Source organism: Elephas maximus, chromosome 15 (genome assembly GCF_024166365.1).
Source record: "Elephas maximus indicus isolate mEleMax1 chromosome 15, mEleMax1 primary haplotype, whole genome shotgun sequence".
Classification (NCBI taxonomy): domain Eukaryota; kingdom Metazoa; phylum Chordata; class Mammalia; order Proboscidea; family Elephantidae; genus Elephas; species Elephas maximus.
The window spans coordinates 43,049,572-43,074,465 of NC_064833.1; the positions used below are offsets into that span (position 1 = coordinate 43,049,572).

The following is a 24,894-nucleotide window of genomic DNA, read 5'->3' on the forward strand; positions in this document are numbered from 1 at the left end:
TAGCAATGATCACACCTAGTACGCAGATCTTGGTTTTTAATACCATTCTCCAGTAAATAGACCCAGAGCTCCTCAGAGAAATGGTTGCTTCTAGGATAAAATAAAATATAGAGGAAAGAAATATACAAGATGAGCTTCAAACATCTTGTAGTGCTAGAAAGTGAGGAAATGCTAAAACACACACACACACAATGATGTAGGTATGTCAAAGAGACACAGGAACCAACTGAAAGAGCTCCAAATAGCCAAAGCTGGTACAATTTGAGCCAAAAAACTTTTTGAAAGTAGTATTGGATTATAACTGAAAGTATAAAATATACATGAATATATTTAATTATATGTAATTGAATGCTTGAGTAAAAACACAATTAAATAAGGGACAAGAGACAAATCTTTGCAGAAGAATTCCAAATAATTTATACATATACTCTGCCCTCAAGGAATAGGAGCTAAGTGTGGGCTGGGCATAGTGGCTTTCTTAAGAATACAGCATGGAAAGGAGGAGATAAACACCTTTACAGGGAAGAACTCTGACAAACACTACGTCAGACAGGTGATCAAGGTCAACATCAACAGTGATAAATCATATTGATGGCATGTACCCTTGATAAGGAAACCCTGGTGGCATAGTGGTTAGCTTCTAACCAAAGGGTCGGCAGTTCAAATCCACCAGGTGCTTCTTGGAAACTCTATGGGGCAGTTCTGTTCTGTCCTATAGGGTCGCTATGAGTCAGAATCGACTCAACGGCAGTGGGTTTGGTACCCTTGATAAGATGTAATGAAAAGGCTTTTTACCTCTATGGTCTTCCTCTCAGAAACCCATAACCAGTCTAATCATGAGACAAATCTGAATTGAGGGACTTCCTACAAAATACCTGATCAATACTCCTTAAAACTGTCAAGACCATCAAAAACAAGGAAAGTCTAGGAAACTATCACAGCCAAGAGGAGCACAAAATTTTATGTGGTATCCTGGATGGGATCCTGGAACAGACATAGGACATTAGATAAAAAGGAAATCTGAATAAATTATGGACTTTAGTTATTAATAATGTATCAATATTAGTTTATTGTAACAAATGTACCATACCGATATTAATGTTAATAATGGAGTCTCTGAGTGGCACAAATGGTTAACACACTTGGCTGCTAACCAAAAGGTTAGAGGTTTGAATCTACCCAGAGGTGCCTATCTTAGTCATCTAGTGCTGCTATAACAGAAATACAAGTGACTGGCTTTAACCAAGGGAAATTTATTTCCTCACAGTAAAGTAGGCTAAAAGTCCAAAATCAGGACATCAGCTCCAGGGGTAGGCTTTCTCCCTCTGTCAGCCTTCTCGTCAGTCTTCCCCCAGACTAGGAGCCCTCCTTGCAGCAACCCTGGCTCCAAAGGACATGCTTTGCTCCCTTCACTGCTTTCTTGGTGATATGAGGTCCCCCGTTGTTCTGCTAGCTTCTCTATTTTATACCTCAAAAGAGATTGCCTGAAGACAGGATCCAGTCTTGTAGATTGGATACCCCCCTCATTAACATCATAGAGGCAGGATTTATAACAAATAGGAAAATCACACAATACCAGGAATCATGGCCCAGCCAAACTGACACACATATTTTAGGGGGAGACATAATTCAATCCATGACAGTGCCTCCGAAGAAAGTCCTGGTAATGTACTACTTTTGAAGAATCAGCCATTGAAGAAGCCTGACGGAGCACTGTTCTACTCTGACACACGTGGGGTCATGCTGAGTTGGAATCTCACCCCATCTCTCTTCCGCTCACTTGTTTAATCTCTTACATCTCAAAAGAAACTGACACAAAATACACTGTACATTAATCCTGCCTTATTAACATAATAAAGAAAACACATTCCCAAAGGAGATCATAGCCACAACCATAGAGATTGGGCTTTACAACACATATTTTGGGAGGACATAATTCAATCCATAACACCATGATTTTCTTCATGATTTCAGCAAGTCACTTTTTTTTTTATTGTGCTTTAGGCCAAAGTTTACAGCTCAAATCAATCTCATACAAAAATTTATATACATACTGTTATGTGACCCTAGTCGCAGTCTGTATAATGTGACAGCACAATTCCCATTTCCACCCTGGGTTTCCTGTGTCCATTCATTCAACCAGTGCCTATCCCTTTCTGCCTTCTCATTCCACCTCCAGACAGGAGCTACCCATTTAGTCTTGTGTATCTACTTGAACTAAGAAGCACACTCTTCACAAGAATTATTTTATGTTTATACTCCAGTCTGATCTTTGTCTGAAGAGTTGGCTGTCGGAATGATTTTAGTTCTGGGTTAACAGAGAGTCCAGGGGCCATGTCTTCTAGGGTTCCTCTAGTCTCAGTCAGACCATTAAGTCCAGTCTTTTTACATGAATTTGAGTTCTGCACTCCACTTTCTCCTGCTCCGTCAGGGACTCTGTTGTGTTCCCTGTCAGGGCAGTCATTGGTGGTAGTTGGGCACCATCTGGTTCTTCTGGTCTCAGGCTGCTGGAGTCTCTTGTTTATGTGGCCCTTTTGTCTCTTGGGCTAATGTTTTCCATGTGTCTTTGATGTTCTTCATTCTCCTTTGTTCCAGGTAGTTTGGAACGAATTGATGCATCTTAGGTGGCCACTCACAAGCTTTTAAGACCCCAGACACCAAAGTGGGATCAGCAAGTCACCTTAAATCTCTGGACATTACTTTGTTCACATTAAATTTCACAGACTGGACTATGAGACCTGAAGTCTCTTGAAGGTCTAAAGACTATGAATAAAAATGTCATTTTTGTATATAGAAGGTGCAAAATTTTTCCATATTATTTCAAAAACCTATAATGCAGTGTTATTTTTATCTCTTAACATTAGAATTATTGGAGGACCCTTTGGTTCAAACTCATAGCAACCCTATAGGACAGAGTAGAACTGTTCCATAGGGTTTCGGTTAATATTAGTGTTCATTAAATGGTCCTGATAATTTTTATCTGAGTTTTCTTCAAATATATTAGTGCCAAGTGCTTTATCTTCAAGTTCAGAATTTTGCCTTCCACTTGCTCAATTCTGCTCCTCTGACTTTCTATTCAATTGTCTACTTCTGTAATTTTATTGTTAATCTTCTGAATTTCTGATTGCTGTCTCTCCATGGATTTTTCCAGCTTATTAAATTTTTCATTATGTTCCTGAATAATCTTTTTAATTTCTTCAATTGCTATATCTGTGTGTTCCTTGGGTTGTTCTGCATATTGCCTCATTTCCTTCCTGATATCTTGAAAAAAATGTATATTAATCTTTTGTATTCTGCCTCTGGTAATTCCAGGAAGGCATTTTCATCTTAGGCTATCCCTTGATTCTTTGTTTTGAATGTTTGTTGAGGCAACCATGGTCTGTTTCTTTATATGACTTGATATTGACTGTTGTCTCTGAGCCATCTGTAAGTTATCGTATTAGCTTATTTTATGTTTGCTTATTGTGTCATAGCTTCTTGCTTTGTTTTGTTCTGATATGCCCAAATGGGTTGGTTGAGTGAGCTAGCTTGATTATTTTCGCCTTGGGAGCTCTGATGTCCTGTCGTCAGATGGCTAGAGCTGTTATCAGGTATATCAGTCTAGGATTCCATTCACTTTTCTTGTATGAATTCAGCTCAGGTCTCCAGGTAGCTGATCATCAAGTGTGTGGTACAGGCTCTGTCCTACAGTCTTAGAGGGGCAGAGGTGATTGGTATAGATACTAGTATCTGGTTGCAGCAGGGGGTCACACTCTGAACAAGGCAGGGGGCTGAGAATCATCCCCCACGTGTCTCTGAGGAAAGCGTGTCCCTGTTCCCTAGAGCATACCGGTGGGTGGGTTCTGCAGACAGACCATGGGCACCCAATGTTTTTGGTTGTAACAACTGTGAGGTACCAATTATCCTTGAACCCCTCTCGGGGGTGGCTGGGTGACCTGAGTGGAGCCACCAGTCCTTAGGTCCCTGATGTGGGTAGATGAGGACCCTGTTTAATAGGCAAAGCAATGTCAAACATCAAACACCCACCTCTCTGCCGCACAGCTGAAATGGTTGGAGTCTGCCAACAAGGGCCTATTCTCCTGAAATAGGCCCACACAGGTCCGTGCAAAGGGGAAAGGTACTCAAAGTCCACGGACCATTTATGCCTGGACAGGAGCCGCTTCTGTCCTGAGCTCCACTGGTTAGTGGAGCTGGCAAATTATCTTTTCCCCCAAGTGCAAATTTATTCCTCCAAGGCCAAGAGGATGGCTCTAGGTGCTCAACAGGGCCTATCTCAGGCTCAGGGAAATCAGGTGCTGAAGCCAGCTTGGGGGGGTACGCGGTAAAATATACGCAAGTACTTAGCTTTTGCCAAGAGCGCTGTTCTTCTCTGGTTCCAGAGGTGTGAGTAGGCTGTGTGGCTGGCTGCTTCTCCCTGAGAAAACTGAAGCCGAACACTAATACCAGCCCACTGCTGCCGCTCCTGAGAATGGTGCCTGAGGGCTCCCCGCGATTCAGGTCCAGTAACTCCTCTCCACTTCTGAACTATCTCTTCCTCCTCCTGCCCCTCAGTTCATTTTCTAGGCTTGCCTTTGATGTTCAGGGCTCCTAGCTTTTCATAAACATACTCGTTTCACTTGTTTTTTCAGGTCTTTGTTGTAAAAGGGCTCACCAGAAGAGTCTGTCTATTCCACCATCTTGGCTCCACCTGGTCCTGATAATTTTTAAAGCCTTTTTTAAAAGTATTTAGCACATTAACCCTGTAAATGTAAAGTTTGTGTAAGAGCAATAGTCAAATTTAGGGTAATTTTGTGTAAGGGTAACTTCCATGGCCATTACATACTTATAAATATACCAAAAACATTAGAAATGTTTAAGGGGACAACACTTTGTCTAATACTATCTAACCCAAATTAAATTTTAAAAAATTTATAGGAGTTCATTCTCAGGCTAACATCTGTGATAAGTCTGACCTTATGAAATGCCCATAGGGTGTACATTAGATTAAAATGTTTGATTTCTTATTCACTTCTGACAGTAATAAAACCTAAAACAAGACTCTGGGCTTACTTTTGCCTGAAAGGTCAAGGTTATGATAGATAACCCTATAATCTTAAGCATATAATCATTTTTAGCAGGTTTATTTTTTCCTTTTTATGTGAAAGGGACAAAATGTCTCATATTTGAAAATGCCATCTATAATACAAAGAAAAATAATTAAGCAACTAGGAAATAATGTAAGCTTTATATCCAATTATAATAACTTCTATCTTTAGAATTATTTAGCATAGAAAATACATTATAAATAATACTATATCAAATACCCTTGGAAAAAGTGGTAACTTGTCATCATATTCTATTATTTAGCATGTGACCAAAAAAATTTTGTTACCTTTCTCTAACTTCCAATAAGATTAATTCCAAACCTCAAAGTATCTCTCACCTATATGAATGAAAGTTAAAATGCTATCCATATTTTCTTAGATTAAAAGCTTTAAGGTGATAGGAACTACGTTATGATTTTTTTCTATACACGTCTAAATTTAAAGTACTATTTTTACTAATTTTTTTTATTTAAGTTAATTTAGTTTAAATTAGTATCCTCCAAAGTGTAAACACTTTTATTTTAAAGTGGCAACATCAAAATTTAAGAAAGTATTTTTACCATCAAAAAGGAGATTCTGATAATCCTTGTTTTGTTAGATTTGCAAACTTTTCTTCATATAATTGCTTTATATCTCCTGCCTGGCATTTCCTTTATTTTTAGTGTATTTTAAATGTCTTCAAAATGGTGGAATAAAAGAAAGAAATTTGTGTATACATTATGTTTTTAAGTATCCAGTTTCTTAATCTACTAAAGTAAACTTTTGTCAAGAAATTTTATCTTACTAGTATTTTACCTAGAAAAAATAGTAGAACAATAATGCCTGACACCTTCAAATCTTCTTTGAACTTTGTTGATTTAGTGTCAGTTATTGACTGCCTGAGCTGGCGAAACCCCTGACCATATCAGTAACAACAGGTCAAAACTATATAGTACCTTTAACATCAAAAACACATCACAGGGATCACTATTATCAGTTTTTGATAGGAATGAAGACTGCATGGTAAAATGACGTATTCAATAGAGGGCTGAGTTTAGGGGAAAGAAAATAAAAATGCTAAACGCTAAGTCAATAGTAAACCCAAAAGCCATTCATTTCAATAAAAGTTAAAACTAAGTTTTCTACTTTCAGAATTCTTTCATTATTACAAGAGTTATTCATTTCTGGTTCAACAATCTTGCTAACCTCCTTTTAAAAATTATTCTTTAAAACATTAGCCCAGATGAGCTAATTTCAGACGGCCTATTTACCTGCTCAGAGATTTATAAGCCACCTGCTTTTGCTTTTTCTACAAATGCAAAGTCAATCTCTGGGGCAAAATTCCACCTTTCTCTTTCTGCCACACAAGTGGTAAATAACATTACCCAGTAAATTTTAGCATTTCCCCAAATGTGTAGGATACAAAAAATGTATTCATTCGTGTAAGATATAAAAATGTACACTCACACTTCTGAAATCAACAGCCAGCCATTTCACACTTGGGCCAAAGGCAAACAAACATAATTCTCACTGGCAGCTGGACAACATTCCAAGCTGCCACCACATTAATTAACTCACCTCAATCAGATTCCACTTCAGCTTGCACAGCTTGCTGCCAAGACGCCGAGCAATAAATTGTTAGGTTAAATACTGAACAAGGTAGGGAAATACCATATGGTATGTTGCTATAGGGTCACTATGAGTCGGAATCGACTCGACGGCACTGGGTTTTTTTTTTTTTGGATGTTGCTGTAGAGGGTGGGATATTCTTGTTTAACACTAGTAGCAGGATTTTCCATTTACTTTTTATTGTTATCTCTTGTGATTTGAGCAAAATGAGTATATGTTCTTGTTGATAAATGATCTTGCACATCTTATTGTGAAGAAGAGTAGGATGGTAACAAGATCACAAAATACCATTGTCCACAAGCTTCTATAGTTGATATTTCCTAAATTTCAAGGCAACAGCTTACTTAGCAAGTCCTGGGAGCCCATTAATGGTAAATTATTGGTATTAAATCTTTGGAGGATGTCAAGGAGCAAAGAATCAAATAATTCCCTTTTTATTGAAGTCTACTGTGAAATTTACGAGTACAAACAACTTGAGTTTGTCCCGGGTTGAAAAAATTCTAACCTGGGAGTCAGAAAATTTTAATCTGAGTCCAGTTTCTGCCATTGATTGGCTGTGTCACTTTGTTAAATCACTTAATTTCTCTGATATTATTTTCTCATCTTTCATATGAAGCAATTTGACTAGATAAGTGATTCCCAAACCTTAATACACATATCAATTTAAGGAGCTTATTAAAAATGCAGAATCTTGAATTCCACCATTAGAAATTCAGATTGATAGGTTTGTGGTAGAGCCTAAGAGTCTGCATTTGTACTAAGCAAGAAATTCTTTGAGAAATATAGGACACATAATCTCTAAGATCCCTTTATCTCTGGCAATATGTTATTCTACTTACTGGTCCAAATCATTGTTTCTGTAACATGGTATTATTTTGGAAAGAGGTATAATCGGGACTGTTGGTTTAGGGCTTAATCTGCATTAAAAAAACCAAACCCGTTGCCATCGAGTCAATTCAGACTCATAGTGACCCTACAGGACAGAGCAGAACTGCCCCATATGGTATCCAAGGAGCACCTGGTAGATTCGAACCGCCAACCTTTTGGTTAGCAGCTATAGCTCTTAACTACTACACCACCAGGGTTTCCTAATCTGCGTTAGGCAGTTCAAATACCTAGTGAAAAAGATTGAAAACACCAGAATATGACTACACCAAATTCAGGTAAGCATTTGCCTAGGGTTGTAGGATAGGTGATAAAGGTGACTGCTGACTGACTGACACCCCTAAAAATCCTGCCCGTATGTATAGAAAGACCATACCTAGACAAAGAAAAACATCGAAAGCCATCCTGCAGATCAGCTGTATTCAGATTCTTTATCACTCACCCAACAGAAATCTTTCTTTGCCCTGAGGGTGTTGTAATGAATGCTCATTTCATCTATTTTGCTTCTTGTATACCTGGTACATTCTGCTTCTTTTTTTAGTGCTTGAAAACGAGAAAAATTTTTTGTACTTGTTTGCAAGACTATAGAAGACTAAAAACTTTCAGAAACCTCATTCTTAGTTTCTAGGACATGATTTGCTAAGGAAATGAAAAGCTTCTTATTACTACACACTTTAAGGTTATTTCAAATAGGTGCTTATGAATTTATACTAAGTCATGTATCTTCTCCCATATGATCCCTCTTATGATGAGCAGAGAGCCACTCATGAGACAGTTGTCTGGGGATAGCATTAAATTAGGAAAAAAGCAACCTTCACTGGCCCACATAAAATGCTGTGCAACACAGGCCTTTCTCATCATGTTACTAACTTCACAGATTGAAGCCTCAAAAACAGATGTCACCATTGTTCTTAGTTTCCATCAGTGGAGAATGTAATAAGGCAAAGGATTAGTTAATTCTTCACTCAATCTTCGCAAAAGAAACCTAATTCGTTTAGATTTAATTGGTTCCTTCCTAGTTACTATAATCAATACAAAAATCCCCAAGTTCTAACAGTGTTTCCTTAGGATATGAGTGGATGGTTTCTTATTTGTTTTTGTATTCCCCACAGCTACTAAAGTTAGGCCCTTTACTTATAGATGTGCAAAAAGGAATGTTGGATTGAAAATATTCCAGCAGAGAACGAAGTATTGAATCCTATTTGCAGCCTTCTTCATCCCCTGCAGGTGGTGCTAGAAGACAGGTTCTTTATTTATTTACTTATGTAATCATAATTACTTCTTCTGATAAAAGTGTTTTCAGTACTTGGTTTAAAGGTATTGTAACTACCTCTTTCTCCCCTTCACTCTAGTTACTGAGTCACAGAGAACAAAAGGGCTGAAAAAAGTGATCCAAGAGAAGAGAATAAAGACATTAATTGATGGTGATGCCCAGGACCAGCAGTGGAAAGATACTGTAGGACTTTAAGGTAAAGAAACTTTGTACACATGTACTTTTCAAAAGAGAACATATATTCAGGAAAGTATTCTATAGCACTATCTGACCATCTCCCCAGCTTTACTCTACTAAATCTAGTATTGTACTTGTCGCTCCTATACTTCTAGCATTTCTCACCATGGTCAGATATCACTGCTTGTTGATGTTTGGGACTTCAACATTTTTTTTTCTTTCTTTGTGCTGGCTTCCTCAGTATTTGGGACTTCAACCTCTGAAGACTTCCGGTCCACCCCACGAACTGTGCACCGTACCTCCCAATCAACTTAGCTGCCCTCTTCTCTGTGTTCTTCCAGTTTACTGACTGTGTTACGTATATATTTCATATCTGAATCTCTCACCCAATTAAGATTTCTTTTAAGGTAGAGATTGTGTCTTACTCATCGTTTTATCACCAGTTTTAAGTTTGATGCTGGAATGTAGCAGACACTAAATAAATTGACTGAATAAACCAATCAATAAAACAATAAGATTACTGCTGGCCACATGTTATCATCTGGGATTAGTATGACATTTCTATCACTCCTGCCTTCATAGCTTTCTGAAGTCAAAAGTGGAGGTCAGTGAGAATGGTCATATATAAGGAAGCTAATATTTTTAATTGACATAATATTATGTCATAACCTACATTTCTAGCTGTATCTTTCCCACCTCCCCCCATATGAATCTTTCACAAATACCAGATTAGTCCATTTATTCTCTCTGATATAACTTATACTTACCCACCCCTGAGATTATGTCGTCCCTCTATTTTGTCCTCAGTCTATCTTATTCAGTAGTTCTCAAAGCAGCTTTCAGGGGGTCTATAATGTCAACACTATATTCATAATAATACTAAGATGCTGTTTGTCTTTTCACTCTCATTCTCTCACAAGTATACAGTGGAGTATTCCAGAGGGTACATGACATGTGATACAACAGAAGTAGATACCAGAATCTGCCTGCCTTATATTAAGCCATATTTTAAAATGTAAAACATGCCATTTTCCTTACTAAATTTTTTTGTTTGTTTTGGAAAAGTTATTTTTATAAATGTATATTATTTTTGTTCAATGTAATTTGTTTTTAAATAATTAATATTTTGATTTTATTTCCCTTTAAATTGCTAATATGATAAGTGCAGATAGATATAGCCCACATAAACAACGGTTCTTTGGGACCCTCAATCATTTTGAAAAGTGCTATAAAGGGATCCTAAGGGCATGAAGATTGAGAATACTGATCTAAATCTTCTGTATTCTTCAAAATTCAAAGCAAAGCCTTCTTCTTTCATAAGCTCCTTGACCAATGCAACTAAAGAAAATCTCCTTCTATGCTACCTTGAATACCTGTAGGTGTTGTTAGATGCCGTCAAGTTGGTTCCAATACATAGTGACCCTGTGTACAACAGAACAAAACATTCCCAGTCCTGTGCCATCTTCATAATCACTGTTATGCTTGAGCACATTGTTGCAGCCACTGTGTCTATCCATCTCATTGGGGGTCTTCCTCTTTTTCACTGGCCCTCTACTTTACCAAGCACGATGTCTGTCATGGATTGAATTGTATCCCTCAAAAGTATCTGTCAACTTGGCTAGGTCATGATTCCTAGTATTGTATGATTGTCCACCTTTTGGTCATCTGACATGATTTTCCTATATGCTGTAAATCCTATCTCTGTGATGTTAATGAGAATTTTTTTTATGATGTTAATGAGATGGGATTAGCAGCAGTTATGTAGGCTCAATCTACAAGGTTAATCTACAACTTAAGCCAATCTTCTTTGAGATATAAAAGAGAGAAATGAGCAGAGAGACAGGGGGACCTCATACCACCAAGAAAGCAGCACCAGAAGCAGAGTGCATCCTTTGGACCTGGGGTCCCTGCGCTGAGAAGCTCCTCAACCAGGAGAAGATCGATGACAAAGACCTTCCTCCAGAGCCAACAGAGAGAGAAAGCCTTCCCCTGGAGCTTACACCCTGAATTTGGACTTGTTGCTTACTAGACCGTGTGAAAATTAATTTCCCTTTGATAAAGCCATCCACTTGTGGTATTTCTATTATAGCAACACTAGATGACCAAAACAATGTCTTTCTCCAGGGACTGGCCCCTCCTGATAACATGTCCAAAGTATGTAAGATGTTGTCTCACCATCTTGTTTCTAAGGAGCATTCTGACGGCTTTTCTTCTGGCAGTCCATGGTATATTCCATATTCTTCACCAACCCCATACATAATTCAAAGGTGTCAGTTCTTCGGTTGTCCTTATTCATTGTCCAGCTTTCATATCATATAAAGCAACTGAAAACACCTGGCTTGGGTCAGGCACACCTTAGTCCTCAAAGTGACATCTTTGCTTTTTAACACTTTAAAGAGGTTTTTTGCAGCAGATTTGCCCAATGCATGTGTTATTTGATTTCTTGACTGCTGCTTCCATGGGCATTGAATACCGAGCACACTTACACACTTATGGTTCTTTTTAACCATTCACCTAGTTCACAGCTTGTGCCAAAAAGGGATCAATATTGTTAAAAGTAATTGATTAAGAATGATAATTAAAGACCAAATTTTGATGATGAACTATAAAAAATCCTTTTGCTTTCCAGTTTCTGATTATAATCTTCCCAGCTTGAAAGAAAAGAATTTTCTTGAATTTTCAACCTACCCTCTTCCCTTAGATAGATGTAAAACATTTTTTATGTTTTTTCAGATCATAAAACTGATAAATGTTCATCGAAAATGAAAGAAATACAAAAAATTACAAATAAGAAGTTAAATTCACCTACAGTGCCATCATCCTAAGGTAACAACTGCTAATATTTTAGTGTATATTATTGCAGTCTTTACTATACATATACATACACTATATTTAAGTTATACTGCACATATTATCATCTTTTTTACACATAGTATTTTATCTAAGATGCTTTATTTGTTTCACTTAACATCATACAGTGTCACACAGGGGTGGTAATGTCCTTTTTAATAAGCGAGGTGGTAGATACATGGGTGTTCATTATATTTTTTCTTTAAATTATATATATTTATTGTTTTTAATTCTCTTTTATATGAAAGAGAAATTAATAATAAATTAATTTTCAAGATAATATGGTGGACATTTTCTATATCATTAAGTATCCACTATCTTACTTAACTATGTAATAGCCCGTTACATATCCCCCTTGCTTGTAGAAAATGAAGACGAAGCACTTACTGATGAAGATCAAAGACTACAGCCTTCAATGTGGATTTTACCTCAACATAAAGAAAAGAAAAATTCCACAACTGGACCAATAAGCAACATCATGATAAATGGAAAAAAGATTGAAGTTGTCAAGGATTTCATTTTACTTGGCTCCACAACCAAAGCCCATGGGAGCAGTGGTCAGGAAATCAAAAGACACATTGCATTGGGCAAATCTGCTGCAAAAGACCTCTTTAAAGTGTTGAAAAGCAAAGATGTCACTTTGAGGACTAAGGTTCACCTAACCCAAGCCATGGTGTTTTCAATTGCCTCATATGCATGTAAAAGCTAGACAATGGATAAGGAAGACCAAAGAAGAACTGACATCTTAGAATTAAGGTGCTGGTGAAGAATGTGGAATATACCATGGACTGCCAGAAGAATGAACAAACCTGTCTTGGAAGAAGTACGGATAGAATGCTTCTTAGAAGCAAAGATGGCAAGACAGAGCACCCAGTAACCAGAGGTGTACAATTTCCCACTCCTCACCCTTCTGCCCTGTAGGCTGCTTCTGCCACTTCCCAATGGGCCAGGTTGCTCAGTGCCTCCCCAGGTCCACCCCATCCCCCACCAGCTGGCTCCCCTCAGCACCATTTTTTTTTTCTCTTTCCCTTTCGTCCTTTCCCTTCTCTCTCCCACCTAGCCCCGTGCACTGCCTCTACCCCTTCCTGACAGGCCACACTGTGCCACTTGGCAAGGGAGACTCGTGTTCACCACTACACCCCGGTCCGCCCTACCCCTTCTGTCCGGCTACCTCAGTGACTTTTTTTTTTTTGCCTGTGTTTGTTCCTCTTCCTTCTTTTCCTTCCCTCATTCCACCTAGCTCCACACATCACATCCCCAGCCTTCCAGCTGGCCATTCGGTCTGCTCTGCTCCCATTCCCCGGCCTCCACTGTGCTGTCAATTTCTTTTCCTTTCCTCACTTTTCCTTTTCCTTCTCCTCAGACCAAGCCTCCTATGCCACCTCCCTCCATTTCTCACTGACCCCAGGTCTGCCCAGCCCCCACTCACCAGCTACTTTTTAAATTTTGTTTATCTTTCTCCCTTGTCTTTTCCTTCTTCTCCCCCCCCATCCCCACCTAGCCTCATATGCCATCCCACCTTCCCACTGGCCCCTGACATATCGCTGATGCTAGAGCACTCTAGTGTCCAGGCTAGCCACCACACCAAGTCCACACTGCCCCCCACCACCACCATTTGACCACCTGCTGAACGGTGGGAAGCAAGCCGACACCACTCCCCATCCAACACCCCTGCCTATCTGGCAAGGGGCTGGGAAAGCTCCCACATAGCTGGACAAACATCAGGAGACAGATAGCACAACGCCCAGACTGCCCTCAACCACATCACCGAACCAGTGCACAGTGAACCAGGCTTGCTTGCTTTTTGCTGCCCTGACCAAGATGGTGAGAACTATTATACCCACAGACAGGCAAGCAGCAAAATACGCTAAGCTCCCCTGCCCTGACATATCAAAACAAAACAAAAAAGTAGGACCAAAAAAAAGATGAAAATAAAAGCACTAAAGAAAGAAAATACCTTAATGTCTCAGAAACGGAGCCCAGGTGGCAAAGGGGTTAAGAGGTCATCTGCTAACCAAAAGGTCAGCAATTCGAATGCACCTGTTGCCCCCTTGGAAACCCTATGGGGCAGTTCTACTCTGTCCTGTAGGGTCACTATGAGTCGGAATCGACTCGATGGCAATTTTTCTGTCTCAGAGAAAGCAGACAATATCAAAACATATAAAAAGGCAGGACAAGATGGGTCTAGCAAATGACCAAAACAAAGAATCAGATGATCTTCCAGTAGAAGAAAAGCCAGTGGAACTACATGCTATGGAACAAAAAAGACTAATATTTAGGAGTCTCCAAGAGACAAGGAAAACACTGACAAATCAAAAGAAAAACATAATCAAGGAAAATACAGACAAAGCAATAGAAGAATTCAGGAAAATTACTACAAGAAAAATGTCAAAATAAATGAACAATTAGAAATCACACAAAACAGCAAGTAGAAATCCAAAAGATGAACAACAAAATTTCAGAAATGGACAACTCAATAGAAAGTTTTTTTTTTTTTTAATATATGAACTTTAGGTGAAGGTTTACAGAACAAACTAGTTTCTCATCAAATAGTACACACATTGTGTATGACATTGGTTAACAACCCCACAGCATGTCAACACTCTCCCTTCTCAACCCTGGGTTCCTATTACCACCTTTACTGTTCCCTCCTACCTTCCAGTCCCCACCCCAGGGCTGGTGCGCCCCTTTAGTCTTGTTTTGTTCCACGGGCCTGTTCAATCTTTGACTGAAGAGTGAACCTCAGGAGTGGCCTCATTACTGAGCTGAAAGGGTGTCCGGGGGCCATACTGTTAGGGTTTCTTCAGTCTCTGTCAGGCCAGCAAGTGTGGTCTTTCTTTTTGGGTTAGAATTTTGTTCTACATTTTATTTCCAGCTCTGTCCAGGACCCTCTATTGTCAGAGCAGTCAGTGGTGGTAGCTAGGCACCATCTAGTTGTACTGGACTCAGTCTGGCGGAGGCCATGGTAGATGTGGTCCATTAGTCCTTTGGACTAATCTTTCCCTTGTGTCATCAGTTTTCTTCATTCTTCCTTGCTGCCATAGAGGTGAGACCAGTGGAATATCCTAGATGGCTGCTTACAGGCTTTGAAGACCCCAGCCGCTACTCATCAAAGTAGATTGTAGAACATTTTCTTTATAAACTCTGTTCTGCCAATTGAGCTAGATGTTCCCTGAGACCATGGTCCCCACAGCCCTCAGTCCAGCAATTTGGTCCCTCAGAGAGTTTGGATGTGTCTATGGAGCTACCATGGCCCTGCCTTGTACAGGCTGTGCTGGCTTCCCCAGTATTGTGTACTGTCTTACCCTTCACCAAAGTTACTGCTTATCTCTTGTCTATTGTTTTTTCCATCGCCACCCCTCCCCTCCCTGGTAACCATCAAAGATTGTTTCTTTTTGTGTGTAAAACGTTTCGTGAGTTTTTACAGTAGTGTTCTCATACAATATTTGTCCTTTTGTGGTAGACTTATTTACTCAGCATAATGCCCTCCATTATGTATGTGATGCTTCACAGATTCATCCTTGTTCTTTAGCATTGCATAATACTTCATTGTGTGTATGTACCAGAGTTTATCCATTCATCTGTTGATGGGCATCTAGGTTGTTTCCATCTTTTTGCTACTGTGAACAATGCTGCAATTAACATGGATGTACATGTATCTGTTCATGTGACAACTCTTATTTCTCTAGGATATATTCCTAGGAGTGGGATTGCTGGATCATATGGTATTTCTATTTCTAGCTTTCTAAGGAATTGCCATATCATTTTCCAGAAAGGCTGTATCATTTCAATAGAAAGTTTTAGGAGCAATTTTGAAGCAATGGGAAGAGAGAATCAGTGAGACTGAAGACAAATCCATGGATGCCAGTTTGAGGAAAAATCAGAGAAAAGAATGGAGGAAACCTAAGAATTATGTGAAACACAATCAAGAGCAAGAATTTGCATGTGATTGGAGTTCCAGAATGGGAGGAGAAAATGGAAAACACAGAGAAGATTGTTGACAGACACAGGACAGCATTAGTCAGATACCCATCTAGATAAAGAACTCTCAGTAATAAAACAAAGCTTTATTTTTTAAAAGACATCAGACAAAAAAAAGAAATGTTAACCTGTAAATGATGACAACATCAAAACAATAAAAGGATGAATAAACAGGGTAGGTACAGAACTTTCAAATGGAGAGGAAGTCAATGCAATATGAAGTAATTAAAGAGTGGTCCAAACTTAGGAAGACAGGGTAAATTTCAAGGTAACCACAAAGAAAGGTAACAAACCTTCTCATCAGAATAAAAAAGAAGAAAAACCTGGAGAGTCAGTAAACACAAAATCTACAATAATGAAAGAAAAGAAAAGAAGTCCACAAACATAAAGTCCACTAAATATAAAACCTAAAACTATAAGAGAGAAGGAAAAAAACATCGGCACTACAAAAAAAAAGCACAACAATATAACAGCAATAATCTTATACCTATCAATAATCACACTAAATGTAAATGGTTTAAATGTGCCCATAAAGAGACAGAGGGTGGCAGAATGGATTAAAAAAACACGACCCATCAATATGCTGTCTACAAGAGACACATCTTAGACACAAAGACATAAGTTTATTAAAAATCGAAGGAAAAAAATATCAAGCAAACATTAACCATAAAGGTGGCAATAATAATCTCAGATAAGATAGACTTTAAGGCAAAATCGACGATAAAAAACAAGGAAAGACATTACATGATGATTAAGGGAAAAATCTACCAAGAAGACATAAGCTATATAAATACCTATGTACCCAATGATGGGGCCCAAAAAATACAAAAAACAAACTCTGACACCACTGAAAAGAGAAATAGACAGTTCCACAATAATAGTAAGAGACTTTAACACACCACTTTCAGTAAAGGACAGAACATCTAGAAAGAAACTCAACAGAGATACAGAAAATCTAAAGGCCAAAATCCAACAACTGGACCTCACAGACATATAAAACACTCCATCGAAGAGGTGCAAGATGTACATTCTTTGCCAACGCATATAGTACATTTTCCAGATTAGACCACATTTAAGACCACAAAGCAACATTCAACAAAATCCAAAACATCAAAATAAAACAAAGCGCTCTCTGATCACAACACCATAAAAGTAGAAATCAATAACAGGAAGAACAAGGATAAAAAATAAAATACATGGAAAATGAAAACACCTTGTTTAAAAACATCTGGGTAATAGAAGAAGAGATCAAACATGAAATTTTTTTTTAAATTCCTAGAATCCAATGAGAATGAAAATACATCATATCAAAACCTTTGGGACGTAGCAAAGGCAGTGCTCAGAGGTCAGTATAGAAATAAATGCACACATCAAAAAAGAAAAACAGGCCAAAATTAAAATGTCAACCCTACAACTCAAACAAATAGAAAGAGAACAGCAAAAGAAGTCCACAGCCACCAGACAAAAGGAAATAATAAAGATTAGAGCAGAAAAAAATGAAATAGAGAACAGAAAAACAATAGAAAGAATCAACAAGATGAAAAGTTCGTTCTTTGAAAAGATCAACAAAATAGATAAACCACTGGCCAAACTGACAAAAGAAAACAGGCGAGGAACCAAATAACCCAAATAAGAAAAGTGATGGGGGGCATTATAGGAGACCCAACTGAAATAAAAAGTATCATAACAGAATACTACAAAAAACTGTACTCCAACAAATTTGAGAAGCTAGAAGGAAATGGACAAATTTCTAGAAACATGCCACCTACCTGAATTAACACAAACTGAGATAGAAAATCTACACAGACCAACAGCAAAAGAAAAGATTGAAGAGGTTAAAAAAAAAAAAAAAAAAACTCTCAAACAACAAAAAAAGCCCTGGCCTGGATGGCTTCACTGGGGAATTCTATCATTCGGAGAACAGCTCACACCAGTATCCCTCAAACTATTTCAGAACACAGAAAAGGAAGCAATACTCCTGAATTCATTCTATGAAGCCAGCATAACCCTGATACCAAAGCCAAGCAAAGGCATCACAAAAACAAAAAAAAAAGAAAGAAACTTACAGACCAACATCTCATGAATACAGATGCAAAAACTCTTAAAATCCTAGCCAATAGAGTTCAGCATCATATCAAAAAAAGAACGCACCACGACCAAGTGAGATTCATACTAGGTAAGCACAGATGGTTCAATATTAGGGGGTCAGTGTAACCCATCACATAAATAAAACAAAAGGAAAGAATCACATGATCATCTCAATTGACTTGGAAAAAGCATTTGATAAACTCCAACACCCATTCCTGATAAAAATTCTCAGCACAATAGGAACAGAAGAGAAACTCCTCAACATAATAAATGGGATCCATACAAAACCAACAGCTAACATCATTCTCAATAGAGAGGCACTGAAAACATTCCCCTTGAGAACAGGAACAAGACAAGGATGCCTTTTATCACCACTCCTTTTTAACATTGTGCTGGAAGTCCTAGCTAGAGCAATGAGGCAAGAAAAAGAAATAAAGGGCATTGAAATCAGAAAGGAAGAAGTAAAACTATCCCTACTTGCAGATGATATGATACTATTCAGAAAGAGCCCCAAAGATTTCACAAGAAAACTACTAGAACTAAAAGATTCAGCAGAGTAACAGGATACACGATCAACATAAAATTAGTTGGCTTCCTATACACCAACAAAGAGAACTTCAAAAAGGAAATCGAGAAAACAATACAATTTATAATAACCCCTAAAAAATAAAATACTTAGGAATAAATCTGACCAGAGATGTAAAAGACTTCTACAAAGAAAACTGCAAAACACTACAGCGAGAAACCAAAGAGACCTATATAAATGGAAAAACATACCATGCTCATGGATAGGAAGACTTAACATTGTGAAAATGTTAATTCTACCCAAAGCAATCTAATGCAATGCAACCCCGATCCAAATACCAACAACATTCTTTATGCCCTTTCTCATTGCTCCTATTTAAAACTGTGCTGGAAGTCTTAGCTATAGCAATGGGGCAAGAAAAACAAATAAAGAGCATCCAACTTGGTAACAAAGAAGTAAAACTATCCCTATTCACAGATGATATGATACAATACATAGAGAACCCTAAAGACTCCACAAGAAAACTCGTGGAACTAATAGATTCAGGAGAGTAGTAGGATTCAAGATACACATACAAAACTCAGTTGGATCCCTATTCACCAATAAAGAGAACTACGAAAAGGAAATCAGGAGAGCAATACCATTTGTAATACCCCAACCTTTCACCATACTTATTGAATCTCCATGCTGAGCAAATAATCCGAGAAGCTGGACTATATGAAGAAAAACAGGGCATCAGGATTGGAAGAAGACTCACTAACAACCTGTGTTATGCAGATGACACAACCTTGCTTGCTGAAAGTAAAGAGGACTTGAAGCACTTATGATGAAGATCAAAGACCACAGCCTTCAGTATGGATTACATTTCAACATAAAGCAAATAAAAATCCTCACAACTGGACCAATAAGCAACATCATGATAAATGGAAAAAAGATTGAAGTTGTCAAGGATTTCATTTTACTTGGATCCACAATCAACACCCATGGAAGCACCAGTAAAGAAATCAAACAACACATTACATTGGGCAAATCTGCTGCAAAAGACCTCTTTAAAGTGTTGAAAAGCAAAGATGTCTCCTTGAAGCCTAAGGTATGCCTGACCCAAGCCATGGTGTTCTCAATCGCCTCATATGCACGCAAAAGCTGGACAATGAATAAGGAAGACCGAAGAAGGATTGATGCCTTTGAGTTGTGTTGGCAAAGAGTATTGAATATACCATGGGCTGCCAAAAGAATGAACAAATCTGTCTTGGAAGAAGTACAGCCAGAATGCTACTTAGAAGCAAGGATGGCAAGACTACATCTCACATACTTTGGACATATTATCAGGAAGGATCAGCCTCTGAAGAAGACATCATGCTTGGTAAAATAGAGGGTCAGAGAAAAATAAGATGCTCAATGAGATGAATTGACACAGTGCCTGCAACCATGGGCTTAAGCAATAATAAACATCATGAGGATGGCACAGGACTGGGCAGTGTTTCATTCTTTTGTACATAAGGTCACTATGAGTAGGAACCTATTTGACCACACCTTTTTTTAATAACAACAACAAAAAAATAAATACTTAGGAATAAATCTAACCAAGGGTGTAAAAGACTTATATAAAGAAAACTTCAAAATGCTACTACAAGAAACCAAGAGACCTACATAAATGGAAAAACAAACCATGCGCATGAATAGGTAGACTCAACATTATGAAAATGTCAATTCTACCCAAAGCAATCTACAAATACATGCAATTCCGATCCAAATACCAAGAGCATTCTTTAACAAGATGGAAAAATTAGTCATTAACTTTATATGGAAAGGATAAAGAGGCCCCGGATAAGTAAAGCATTATTGAAAAAGAAGAACAAAGTAGGAGGCTTCCCACTACCTGAACTGAGAACCTACTATACAGCTATGGTAGTCAAAACAGCCTGGTACTGGTACAATGACAGACATACTGTCCAATGGAACGGAATCAAGAACCCAGATGTAAATCCATCTACCTATGACCACCTGATCTTTGGCAAAGGACCAAAGTCCATTAAATGAGGGAAAAGACAGTCTTCTTAACAAATGGTGCTGGCAAAACTGGATGTCCATCTGCAAAAAAATGAAACAGGACCCATACCTCACACCATACATAAAAACTAATTCAAAATGGATCGAAGACCTAAATATAAAACCTAAAACTATAAACATTATGCAAGAAAAAATAGGGTCAATACTAGGGACCTAATATAAGGAATAAACAGATACAAACCATAATTAACAATATACAAACACCAGAAGATAAGCTAGATAAATGGGATCTTCTAAAAACTAAATATTTATGCTCATCGAAAGACTTCGCCAAAAGAGTAAAAAGAGAACCTATAGACTTAGAAGAAATATTTCGGCTATAACATATGCTACAAAAGTCTAATCTCTAAAATCATAGGAAAATCCAACACCTCTACAACAAAAAGACAAATAATCCAATTAAAAAATGGGCAAATATTATGAACAGACACTTCACCAAAGAAGATATTCAGGCAGCTAACAGACACATGAAGAAATGCTCACAATCACTAGCCATTAAAACCTGTTGCCATCGAGTCAGTTCCAACTCATAGTGACCCTACTGGACAGAGTAGGACTGCCCCATAGAGGTTCCAAGGAGCGCTGGGTGGATTTGAACTGTCGACCTTTTGGATAGCAGCTGTAGCAATTAACCACTACACCACTAGGGTTTCCAAATTAGCCGTTAGAGAAATGCAAATCAAAATTACGATGACATACCATCTCATACCAACTTTACCGGCACGAGTCAAAGAAAAAGAAAACAAGTTTTGGAGAGGTTGTAGGGAAACTGGAACTCTTATGTACTGCTGGTGGAAATACATAATGGTACAGCCATTTTGGAAAATGATATGGTGCAGCCTTAAAAAGCTAGAAATAGAAATATTGTAAGATCCAGCAATCCCACTCCTAGGAATATATCCTAGAGAAATAAGAGCCGTCACACAGAATAGACGTAGGCACACCCATGTTCATTGCAGAATTATTCACAGCAACAAAAGGATGGAAATAACCTAAGATGCCCATCAACAGATGAATGGATAAACAAACTATGGTACATACACATAATGGAATACTATGCAACAATAAACAACAATGATGAATACAAAACATTTCACAACATGGATGAATCTGGAGGACATTATGCTCAGTGAAATAAGTATCAAAAAAGGACAAATACTGTATGAGACCACTATTATAAAAACTCAAGAAAAAGACTTACACACAGAAAGAAACAATCTTTGATGGTTACAAGGGAGGGAAATTGTGGCCTGGGGAGGGAAAAACACTAACTAGAGGATAGATAAGTGGTAACTTTGGTGAAGGGTAAGACAGTACACAATACTCACAAAGTCAGCACAACTTGACCAAGGTAAGGTCATAGAAGCTTCATAGACACATCCAAACTCCCTGAGGGACTGAATTATTGGGCAGAGGGCTGGAGACCATGGTTGCAGGGGTCATCTAAGTCAACTGGCATAACAAAGTTTATAAAGAAAATGTTCTACAACCTACTTTGCTGAGTAGTGTCTAGGGTCTTAAAAGCTTGTGAGCAGCCATCTAAAATACTCCACTGGTCCCACCCCACCTGAAGCAAGGGAGAATGAATAAAACTAAAGACTCAAGGGAAAAATTAGTCCAAAGGACTAAGGGTCCATAAGTACTACAGCCTCCACCAGACTGAGTCCAGCACGACTAGATGGTGCCAGGTTACCACCACTGACTACTCTGACAGGTATCATAATAGAGCGTACTGGATAGAGCTGGAGAAAAATATAGAACAAATTTTAACTCACAAAAAAAGACCAGACTTACTGGTCTGACAGAGACTGGAGAAATCCCAAGAGGATGGCCCCCCAGACACCCTTTTAAATCAGTACTGAAGTCACTCCTGAGGCTCACACTTCAGCCAAAGATTAGACAGAACCATAAAACAAAATGAGACTAAATGATCATACGAGCCCAGGGCAAGGATAAGAAGGCAGGAGAAGACAGGAAAGCTGATAATGGGGACCCAAGGTTGAGAGGGGAGAGTGTTGATTTGTCACGGGGTTGTCAACCAGTATCAGTAAACAATATACACACTGTTAAATGAGAAACTAATTTGCTCTGTAAGTCTTCACCTAAAGTACAATAAAAAAATAAATAAAATATAACTCATCCATTAATTATGTGTGCAACTTTAGGCAAGTTACTTAACTTCTCTAAACCCCCGTTTTCTCATTGTCATGGATTGAATTATGTACCCCCCAAAAACGTGCATCAATTTGGCTGGGCCATGATTCCCAGTATTGTATGAGTCCTCTATTTTGTGATTGTAATTTTATGTTGAGAAGATTAGGGTGGATTGTAACACCACCTTTGCTCAAGTCACCCCTCCTTGGTCCAATGTAAAGGGAGTTTCCCTGGGGTGTGGCCTGCACCACGTTTTATCTCTCAAGAGATAAAAAGGAAAGGGAAGCAAGCAGAGAGTTGGGGACCTCATACCACCAGGAAAGCAGAGCGTGTCCTTTGGACCCAGCGTTGCTGTGCAAAGAAGCTCCTAGTCCGGGGGAAAATTGATGAGAAGGCTGACAGAGAGAGAAAGCCTTCCCCTGGAGCTGACACCCTGAATTTAGATTTTTAGCCTACTTTACTGTGAACAATAAAATTTCTCTTTGTTAAAGCCATCCACTTGTGGTATTTCTGTTGTAGCAGCACTAGATAGCTAAGACACTCATCCATAAGATGTCTAGAGCAAAGACCTTGGCAAATAGTTGGCACACAGTAATGTCTGTTTCCTTTAATTCAAAGGAAATAGAATAAAAGATGAGAAGAGAAGAAAGGGGGAAAAAGGGAAATGGAAATAAATAATTGAATATATGGAAAAAAAATACTTAAAAGCGAATTTCACTTAACAAATTGTTATTTTGGTACAAAGTTCCAATATAACATTAATGATGAGACCAAAAAAACCAAACCCAGTGCTGTCAAGTCGATTCTGACTCATAGTGACCCTATAGGACAGAATAGAACTGCCCCATAGAGTTTCCAAGGAGCACCTTGCAGATTCAAACCGCTGACCCTTTTGTTAGCAGCCGTAGAACTTAACCACCACGCCACCGGGGTTTCCTTAATGATGAGAGAAATCAAAAAAATCAAAGACATACATAAGGACACCTACTTCTCACTTATCAACTATTTAACATTTTGCATTAATGACTATAGTAAAAAAAAAAAATCTACTCTCTGACTCTTCCGCACATTAACAATGTATGTTTGGCGGTAATGAACACCAAAGTGCGAGGCAAGAGTAATGCTGTCTGCGATGGTTAAGGTTATGGGTTAACTTGGCTGGGCCATAATTCTCAGTTGTTTGGCAGTTATGTAATGATGTAGTCATCCTCCATTTTCGCCCAACACTGATTTTTGCATAATGACCTGGTCTTTGGAACCTAACCATGTTGATAATTAAGAACTGGGTGTATTTGGCTAGAAAGGAATGAAAATTTGCTTGTCAGAGATGAAAAGTGGATTCATATATGACAAACAAAAAGATGCCTTACCTAAATAAATGTTGATTCCAAATATTTGCAGAACATTTTTTTGTCTCAGTATGTCTTATTCATCTAGTGCTAAAAATAAACGAACAAACTCATTGCCATCCTCATTGACATAACCTAATCCTGCCTCATTAACATAAATACAATCCATTCACAAATGGGATTATAACCGCAGGCAGAGGATAGGATTTATGACACATAATTTTGGGGGACACAATTCAATCCCTAACACAGTATTACTGCTTAAGGAAATCCTTGTTTCAGTTTGAAGAGAAGATACATAAAATGCTGATGAGTAAAAAGAAAGGGATTATGATTTGAAGTATTTCGTGTTCATCAAGGAGCCCTGATAGCACAATGGTTAAAAGCTACGGCTGCTAACCAAAAGATCAGGCAGTTTGAAAACCATTTTTTAAATTGGAAGCACAAAGAATATCAGTGCCAATACTCATTTATGACTGACCTTCTTGAACCCCTAAAGGCCTACCCTTTATACCTGTGCTTGTGTACACACACATACACTTTATCTTCAGTCAAGTAAAGAAGCAAGTAGCAACACCCTTTTACCACTCTGCTTTCTGTCACTTAACCTCTGATCTTTGGTTTCTCTTCCACATGTTGTTGTTGCTGGGTGCCACTAAGTCGATTTTAGACTCGTAGTGACCCCATGTGACAGAGTAGAACTGCACCATAGGATTTTCTTGGCTGTAATCTTTATGGAAGCAGATTGCCAGGTCTTTCTCCCATGGAGCCACTGGGTGTATTTGAACCTCCAGCCTTTTGATTAGCAGCCAAACGCTTAACCCTTGAGCCACTAGGGAAAATAATACT

General features: G+C 38.3%; 1 long non-coding RNA gene across 1 annotated transcript in view; it reads left to right on the top strand.

The window, feature by feature from the left end:
• The window catches only part of LOC126059070 (uncharacterized), a 32,152-nt gene extending 8,968 nt beyond the window's left edge, over nt 1–23,184 (top strand). The window contains exons 3-7 of the long non-coding RNA XR_007513355.1: nt 4,380–4,497; nt 8,718–8,821; nt 8,930–9,046; nt 11,761–11,853; nt 12,243–23,184. This is a non-coding gene — a long non-coding RNA (uncharacterized LOC126059070). The remainder of the gene's footprint in view (nt 1–4,379; nt 4,498–8,717; nt 8,822–8,929; nt 9,047–11,760; nt 11,854–12,242) is intronic.
• The last annotated feature ends 1,710 nt before the right edge of the window (nt 23,185–24,894 follow it).